The 9239-nt window shown below is 32.2% G+C and overlaps 1 pseudogene; it reads right to left on the bottom strand.

Moving 5' to 3' along the window:
• Positions 1-4325: 4325 nt before the first annotated feature.
• LOC149577799 (putative glucan 1,3-beta-glucosidase A) lies at positions 4326-8815 on the bottom strand (annotated as a pseudogene).
• Positions 8816-9239: the final 424 nt, after the last annotated feature.

Here is a 9239-nt window from a genome sequence, read left to right as displayed (position 1 = left end):
TTTATTTGGCATGTTATCCTTGGTATGAGGATGGTTTCATTATTATGTCATGGTATACTCTTGATACGCGTTTAGAGTTGTGACATGTTATGGTGTGTTCATATGGAGCATGTTATCTCTTTAGTTGAGATGGTAAGATCATGTTGTCATGTTTATGTTCCTGAGACCATGGTTGGAACTTTGACATTGATCTTGGTTTAGTTTCTTGGTATTGAGTACACTGATCATAAGCTGGATACTTCATGATATTGCTATGTTGCATTTGGAGTTGGCATGGATTGATTGGTTACAGGTGCTCATGGATACTTAGAGACGGTGGTGACGCTGATTTCTCTTAGATTAGAGAAGTATTTGTTGGGATGGTTGATGGTTTCAGCAGGAAGTCCGAGGGGCAGTCACCTAATATGGACTTGAGAGGAGATTGTTCTTAGATGAGTCTTGGTTGGAGAATTGGGTATCTTGACGAGCATTCTCATTCCCCACTCTTGGTCTACTCGGCGGTTTGCTACTTGAGAGGTATAGCCCATTGTTTTCTCTCAGTTGCATTATATTTATGCTTGTCTTTCATGGTAATGGATCTTGAGCTATGGTACATGAGTTAGTTCTGGAAGGTTCATTTGAGAGATGGTTAAGCATTAGTTATCTCCATGTGCATATGTTGTTATGCTGGTTGAGTTTGGGAGATGGTTTTATATTGGGCATATTCCTTGGATTAGGAATGGTTATTCCTTGGTTTAGGAATGGGTTTATTGAGTTTGATCTTCTTGTGAGAGGCTTACATCCATGATTAGTTATATGGTATGGTTTGGGTGTTGTTGAGGCTTCTTGTTGGGGTTTAATGGAGGAGATCATACTTGCACAATTTACATCTAGATGTGTGTGTAGAAGGACATGATACAGGTTATGATTTGCATGGTTTTTCTGGTCTTGGTTATCTTCCTGGATGTTTAGTTTTGCCTACATTGGATTTGAGATTGGTTAGAGATTGTGATCACTGGTTTGTTCTCATGTATGTCATGTGAGAGATGACATGGTTATTTCTTTCTCTTTCCTCTATTGGTTGTGGTGAACTTGGGAGAGCATTGGAGACTTGTTATGAGAGTTTTTCTTGTAGGTTATCAGTTGATGTATTGTGGATGTCCTTGATGCTACATGGATTCACTTCTTTGAGATGTGTTGAGTGGATTGGTTATAGATTTGACATTATCTTTTGCAGTGGGAGCTTCTTGGTATATATGTGGTAGGTATTGCTCTTGAAGTTTGTGATTGCAGGTTATAGATTGGATATGTCGGTGATATAAGATTCACTTGTTATACCTTTGAGGTATGGATAGTTGGATGGGTTTGGCACTTTGCTGTGGGTGCTATTTCAGCTATGGATATATTTTGACAACTACAGATACATGTGATTACCTTTGGATTAGGTTTTTGTGCTTGGAATTTCAGTTGGTACAGGATTTTATGATCTTCTAATGCGACAGGTTGGGTGGTTTTCTCTTTGGATGGCTTCTATGTATGTCCAGTGGGAGTGGCATAATAGGAGGTGAGATCATTCATGTTTGAGATGCTGGATACTTTGATTTTGTTGCGGGTACTAGGATGGAGCACTCGATTTATTTTGGTCCATGATGGTGGATGTGCTGGTAGGGATTGTTCCCTTGTTCATTTATGTGGCTACAGATTGACCCTATGCAATGTATACAACAAGTGGGAGATTGTTGAGATAATGGGTGTTGCACACATTGCATAATATTGTTATGTAATGTTGTGCCTAGATGGACGTGCAACATGTAAAGATTCCCATGGAATATTCTTGATGAGTTGTATTGTAACATCGTGAAAATATTTCATGTAATTATTTAATATTGGGGAAAAGAATTAAATGCCCAATATTAAATGTGGGGTCAGTGGGTTAGGTAGCACATGGTTTTAGCACATGGTTTATGTAATACCACTTAGTGGTTTTGTGGGACTTGCTACTATATAAGCAGCCACAAGGGTAGTTGTTGTTGAGAGAGAGAAAGAGGAAGAGTGACAAGGAGAAGACAAAAGGCAAGAGTCGAGCGGGACAAGGCTTGACAGGTTAGCCAAGGGAGCATTTGTGAAGGTTGAAAGCATGGCATGGGATGTGTGGATTCATGCTTATTCACATAGTTTTCTCGGTTGTGGCTATGGCCATGAAGGCTTCCATGGGTGTATGGCAATGGTATTTTTGCTGAATAATACATGATGATGGATGCTTTTGGAGGCTGGTTTTTTTCCCTCAATGAGGGTTTCCCAGGGTATATCTTGTGTCACATTTTATGGGTATGTTGTCTATTCTCTTGCATGTGGATTTTAATTCTGTGTTTATTTTAAATCTATTATGGGTTATGTGGAAACGGTTATATTCTTTATTGCCAAGTTTCCTTACATAGTCACCCAGTTATTCTCAATGTTATCATCTAGCATATTTCTCCTCTTGATGTATCTCTAGACAGTTCTTCTAGATATATGTAGTACATCAGAAATTGCACGTACCTATTTTCTATGTGTCAATTTTCTACTAGATATAGTAGTCATCAATGCTCTACGTGCATTACTCAAATCACCTCCTCGAGTTGTGTTGTCAATTTTGTTATAAGCATTTTGCAAATTTTCAACTATTGTTTTATTAATATTATGAGCATGGCTTTTCCTGTTATGAACACCCAACAACTCTAAGACAGGTCTCATATCTCTTCTCCTAAATAACTTGACAAATAATTGTGCTTGTCCAAATATACTTTTATCCTTGAAATATTCATCCCACATGTTCTGACAATGCTTTTTGATAGTGTTATCATTTATCATATCTTTAGATGGAATTTGGTTAAAAAGCAGTTCTTCATCCAAATCCATCAAATTTTTTATGCTTTCTAATTTGTCTCTATCAATAGAACTGCCAATTTCTTCCTCTTCATTACTTTCATTTTCTTCATGAATCTCATCATGTTTAGGAATTTTAGTAGGTTGGTTTTGAGCATGTTTTGTATGGCCTTTCATTTTGTCATCTCTTTTTCTATCATATTTCCGTGATCTTTTCCTTTTACTACCCATTCAATAATTCAACCTATAGAAAAAAAATTAAAAAATTAGATTTTACTAAATATCAGCTAATGCTTCAATATATAATACATAAAAATAAAAATAATTAGAAGAGAAAAAAAGCACCTTCAAATTATTCGATCTTTTGCAATATTGATTAAATCCGCAAAACAGTTGTTGAAAATTGCTTCAAAATTTTTTTTTTTTTGCTAATCTTCTTTCAATTTTCGCTTTCCCTATATATTTAATTATTTAAAAAAGAAAATACAATATTTTTTTATATCAAAAAGTCACACTAACCGCTAGCAGTTTCTCAAGCCGACTAGGGGTTTTGGCCGTAACTGTTCCAGCCGAAACAGTTACGGCCGAAATAGTTCTGGTCGTAACTATCTATGTGGCAGCCAAATAAGCAAAAATCAGAACTTCTGTAAACATCTCAGTTTGAAGGCCAATTTGACCTACTAAATTGAAGTATTTTTTAAAACTAAAAATATACTTTAGTAATTTTTGGAGTCACGATTATGATTGTATAATTTTTTTAAAGTTTTGATTATGAATAATATGTTATAATTTAAAAATATTACAAGTAGGTATCTTAAGATTCAGGAAGATGTCTATTCAAAAATAAGAAAAAAATAGTAAATCACGTTAAATTTTTATTTTTTTTTAATGGTGCACTAGAGGAGAGAGTCTTCTTCAAGAATATGTAATTTTAAAAAAAAAATATGTAGATTTGATGGAAAATGTTTGACGGGAGAAAAAAATTGTCTATTTCTGATAACTTTGACTTTGACCAGTTATAACTTCAAAAATATTAGCTGAATTTTAATTTTTAATTTTTGGTGCACCAGGTATACATGTTAACTCTAACATATTCCAAAATCAAACCAAAATATGAAGATTTTCATATATTTGTTTGACGGGAAAAAAAATCTATATTTTTAGTATTTTTAAAAAATTAAAAAATACACTTTAAAAATTCAAAAATAAATAAAATTTTCACTCAATTTAAAAAAAAAAAAATTATAGACATAAACTTCATCCAATTTTACACATTTCATTAGTTTACATCATCTTCAAATTCTAAGCACAAATGCCACTTTTATTTCGTTAAAGTTGAAGACTTTAAATTCTGATATCACTTCTCCTTTATAAAAGGTGACACAGGTTTGTGCTTTTACCCTATCATATTCTAGATATTTGATACTTTCTCACATTTTATTATTTTGCATGGACTTTCTAGATATTTTTCATTTTAATTATAGATATTGGTTTTGGATCATCCATTGAAAGCTCCAATGATTTTGAACATTCTTGTGAGTCCAATAAGCCCATCCGAAAGAAGCCTTTCCATATACATCCAGTTGTGCTTGTCCAAATATTTGATAATCTGATTTTGATGCACTTGTCACTTCCCATTCCGAAGTCCATTCTCTTAATAAATATAAACCACATGATTAGTTTTATTTTTCAAAAATAAAACCTTCTAAAAATAATAATAATTTATATGCTTTAGATTCTTACCAACATAGATCAACAGACCATTGGTGCTCACTAAGCTACTCAAAGTTGAGGCTCTATCCTTATTAACGTAGTCTATGTTTTGTTGAATTGTCATACTTTTAAACTTTGAGTCGTCCAATAGATTATAATAATGCACATCAACTACAGTTTTTGATAAACCATTGTTCATTTGAAATAATTCTTTGGCATCAGCAGGACCAATTCGATTACACATCACCACATAAGCTGAAGAGGTGTACTTTCTAATCGTGTTGTATCCATTTTTGTAATATGCACTCAAGTGATCCAAAGCTATGTTTGTTTGAGGCTCATTTAATAATTCAATTTCCAAGAGTGAATTGTTCTTGGCATACCTGAATTCACACATTATATAAATAGATAAAATAATTGAAGTGAAATTTAATAAATATGTATAATAATTCAATAATTTTGAATATAAAATATAAAAATTAGTAAGATATAACTAAATAAAAAGAATTTACATTAATTTGATTTATCCTTTTTAATATCTTTAACATATTTTTATAATAAAATATCAAACATTTTAATATTGGTAGTTAATTTTGTTAACAAAATAAACATAATCAATAAATACGAAGAAAGGTGTGTATTATTTGAATCTAATTTTTTTAAAAAAATAATCATTACAATAATTGTGTATTTGAAAATTATGTTAAAAGAAAAGTCAAGGAAACCATGCTAGTGAGCATCTTGGGAGGAAAAAGAGCTCAATCAAACATTTAAACCCTACATAATGGATGGCGATAGATGATTCTTAGGAGAGACAAAGTTGGGAGAGGAGAGAGGACCACTCACCTAATTATAGTAGTCGAGAACCCTTGTATAGAAACAACTCTAATTTGAGGTGTGTGAGGGTACTTTTGTTGCTTTATTCTAACAAATTGACTATTTTACCGACCCTATTAATTTTAGGGTACCAGGTTAAGAGGGAATACAAGGCATTCACATAGCCATACATAAAAGAACTATACAGGAATATAAATAAAATGGAATAGAAAAATATGAATTGCCTAGATAAGAACTAGTTTTCACTAACTTAGATGTGAAATAGGAAGATGGATTATACCTAAAGAAAAGTGGGAAACAAAAATTTGTTGCTACTGCAATTTCCTAATCAAGATATATAACAAAATATCTAAGTTATAAAGTGAAAATGAGATTTAATTGCTAGGAGTCTTAAGTTTTGAACTTTTTTTTTTCCTGTAAGTAAAATATTTCCTTCATTCATTAAATAAAAAGGGAATTGTATTCAGTTTTTGAGTTTACTTGAACTTAATAAATAATAATAATCAATTACAACACACAATGCTAAATTTAAAAAATATTAATGGTAAGCTATGTTAAAATTGAACTTATATAAAATAAGAAAGGAAATTATTATTCAACAGAGTTCCATTAGAGTTACAATTTTTTAAGTTGTTTATTGGACAGTTAGTAGAGTTACATTTATTGTATTTAGGTGTTGTTGACCAGTGATATGGTTGGTATTTAGTCAACACACACCAAAACTAATCCATTGGTCAACTAGTTATTTGCACTTAATAGGACATTATAAATTCTTTACTATTGATCTTTATTGATGGAATATTAATGGATATGGATTAAAATGGCATCTTGTTCTTGAAAATTGATAGTTTATAAAGTGTACCTGGAAGTAAGAAAGTCGATTACTGAGATGCTTTTATCCTAGTTGGCTTCTGAATCCCATTCAATATACCCATCTCTTGTTCCATTGTGTTCATCACCATTTTGAGAACCAGGTGCAGCATGAAGATCCACTACAATTTTAATGTTATATTTCCTGCAATGTCAATTCATTCTTTAGAGATTTTCTAATATTCTTAAAATTTGGAAAAAAAAAAATTATATGAACCTCTAAATTATTCCCTCAATAATATAGTTATGAACTAAATTGTCACTGTTCAACATAATATACTAAAGGAAAAATTAAGCTTAGAAAAATAAGTCAATTTTAACTAGTTGATGTATTTAGTCTAGAAATAAAACCTTAATATGTGATATTTAATCCATCCTGTTCTTCGATAATTCAAGTTTTATATTTAGTATCAATCAACATTATAACATTCCTTCTGTTATTCTAGTTTTGATCTATGATAAAGACTAATTAGTAGCCTACTTGGCCTAGGAGAATGCTTTATCCAGAGCTTGAAGAGACCCTCCAACAAAAGGAGCTGGCGGATTTGGGTCACTTGCAATCCACCATCCAACAGGAATTCTGACGGCACTTATTTTATTTTGTGACGGAAAAGAAAAATCACTCTCTGTGATGAAAGTATTCCAATGTTCCTGATTAATGAAATTGGATAGAATTTATTAGAACTTTGTAATGTAGAAAATAAATAAGATTTTAATAGAAAGCTTAAAAAAGTGTATCAGTGGATGTGAGATTACATTGAGGACTTGTTTTTCTTTGCTTCCAAGGCCATTTGTGAGTTGATACTCGCCCTGTAATTGCCTTACAATAGTCATCTCAAACGTTGCAGCGTTATTGCCCTACCCTGGTTCACCTTGAAAATCAGCAGTTAACTGGTCTTTGGATTTTGTCTATACCAAAAGTCAAATGTGTTACACGGTCTCTTACACTAGGATTACATTAGCATAAAATAATGAAGTTCTTAGAGTTTCATTGAAAAATAATATTGGATATCTCATAACATTGTAAAGTACCTGCATGTACATTCCATTGAGAACTTTTATATGCACTTGGTTTTTGTCGGAAGGGTTCCTTATGATCTCGAATGTTTCCCATGTGCTGGGTGTTGTTGTTACTGCATTGACAATAGCCCCTCCTCCATTTTGGGCTACAATGAATTGCTTATTGAACACTCTAAGCTGATAGCTTCCATCTTTCACACACCATATCTATCAAACATTTACATATAAATAGATATATGAGACCTTACAGGGAAAATGGTGCAGTACAATTTTTAATAGAAAATGTTAGTTTGAAGTTCGTTAAAGAATTAGCTATTGGATTAAAGGTCACATCTATTTATATATCTCATTGTAAAGAAAAAAGTTGATTTAGAAGAATAGGATAAATCCATTGTACCTATAGAACATGCTTAATGGTCTATTTTAAAAAAAACAGATATATTAAAACCCTTTAGATCTTACAGTGAAGGCACAGTTAAAGCTCATTAAAAAATTATTTAATGAATTAATAGTCACGCCTATTTATATATCTAGTTATTCCAAAAAAGCTAATAGTTATTTCAAAAAAGTTAAAAGGTTAATAGTTAGTACTTATAAGACATGGTTGGTTAATGATCCATTTTATGGAAAACTTGTGTTAATATCTATAGAAAGAATTAAATATATAATATTGATGTACTATGTACTAGTAATTTAAGCAATAATTATAATAGTGCCAAAATCTGATGTACCATTTTAAATACTTAAACTATGTAAAAATCAGCAGTAATAACTAACAATAACTTTTTCTAATATTCATAGTATTTTCTATCGATTTGACTGAATTTAATTCTTGCTCAGTTCAAGACCTCGATCTGATTACGAAGCAAAGTTAAAATCATATTCTAAACACTTTTCACCGAAAAAAAAAAAAAAAGTTACAAATCTTAATCGAAAAATTCTTATTTGAGGTTTGTCCTCCACTATCATATAATTAGACAATGGGTGAAATTGGTATAAAATCTTTGAACCCAACCCAAAAAACAAACATGTATATAAGAACCTGGGAATTCAGTTATAAGACATGGATATAACATACACTGAAAGTCTCCCCTCCGGATGCGCTATATCTGTCCACAGCAATTTTACTCCCACCCCCATTTTCTGCGACAAGGTAGGTACCCAATGTCACAGATTTCAATTGAATTTGAGTTCCATCCTGCAATAAAATAACGTGTTTCCAGTGACAAGACAATCACAGCCCAGAAAATCTCAAAAGACATAAATTACAAGAAAATTTGAGAGAAATTTCGAATAGAAAATCACAACATCGATCTAAATATCTGACCGTGAGATCACCGTTTGGAATGTTGTCAAAGAGAGATGGTTTAATCCATCCTTCGACAACGAGCCATCCTCCCAAGTTTACAGACTTGTAAGGTGGCTGGGCGCATGACCTCTCTGCTAGGACACAGACAAGGAAATGTAAACCAAGACATAATAACTCAACTGGCTGCTTCTCCAAAGGACTGGACACTAAAGTTGCCATTCCAAATTTGGCTAAAAATAATCCCAAGCCTAGGCACGAGAAAGGATTAACACGGATATCTATTTTATAGACCTAGCGGACTGCCATCCTTTATACATCACAAAAATTAAATTAAAAAAAAAAAATTAATTTTAAATATTTAAAACTTTTGGTCAAGAACTAGGGTATCTGACACATGACTGTATGGGCGTTATCTGTCCAATTACATTTGATCGATGTAGGCTGTTTTGACAAGGTCAATATTCATTCGCTTCATTTGCCGGTGATAGCGCTCAGGTTGTTTGAAGTCAATATGAAAGAAGCCAAACAGGGCACCGCATTTTTATGGTTAGAGTTAGAATAGGAGTTCGAATAAGGGCTAGAGTTAGAGTTTAAATTAGGGTTATAATTAGAGTTAAAATTGGGCTTAGAGTTAGGGTTAAAA

The sequence above is a fragment of the Cupressus sempervirens genome, chromosome 1 (genome assembly GCF_028749045.1).
Source record: "Cupressus sempervirens isolate cs-2001-9-10 chromosome 1, ASM2874904v1, whole genome shotgun sequence".
Classification (NCBI taxonomy): Eukaryota; Viridiplantae; Streptophyta; class Pinopsida; order Cupressales; family Cupressaceae; genus Cupressus; species Cupressus sempervirens.
This window is presented reverse-complemented; position numbering and strand designations above follow the sequence as displayed.